Here is a 547-nt window from a genome sequence, read left to right as displayed (position 1 = left end):
GTTGCTGTACCGGCTCCGTCGATGGTGTCTGGCACCGCCGCCAAATGAGCCATCTTGCACAACCGGTCGACGAATACCACGACACCGGTGTTGCCTGCCGGATTTTTCGGCAGGCCAAACACAAATTCCAAGTGGGTACTCGTAAGCCGGCCAGTGGCGCAGCCGTATTTGGAGTGGATTTCACTCGTTGACTCCTCACACGTGCGCACATAGGTGCTCGTTCATTTGTACAACTTGAGCCACTAATAGTGGTGACTCACAGTGTTACGTTTTCTTACGACCGAGATGACCATGTGTCGTGAGCCTCATAGAGGATGCGGTATTTCAAATTCTCATCATGAGGTACCACAATTTGTGGTGTATCCGTTGAATCGGGGCTATAATATAGCAATCCGTTATTCAACGAATTTCGGTGCAATCGTGCACGCAGTCTTTGTGACAATTACTTGTCCGAGTTTCCAAACTCCTTGCTCCCAAGATCCCGTAGCAACGCTACACACATATCATCACCCGCATACGCGGTGCAGATCAAATCCGTCACAGACGA

The sequence above is a fragment of the Plasmopara halstedii genome (assembly GCF_900000015.1).
Source record: "Plasmopara halstedii genome assembly, contig: Scaffold_2956, whole genome shotgun sequence".
Taxonomy (NCBI): Eukaryota; Oomycota; class Peronosporomycetes; order Peronosporales; family Peronosporaceae; genus Plasmopara; species Plasmopara halstedii.
The sequence above is the reverse complement of the archived record's forward strand: the minus strand, read 5'-3'. Positions refer to the sequence as shown.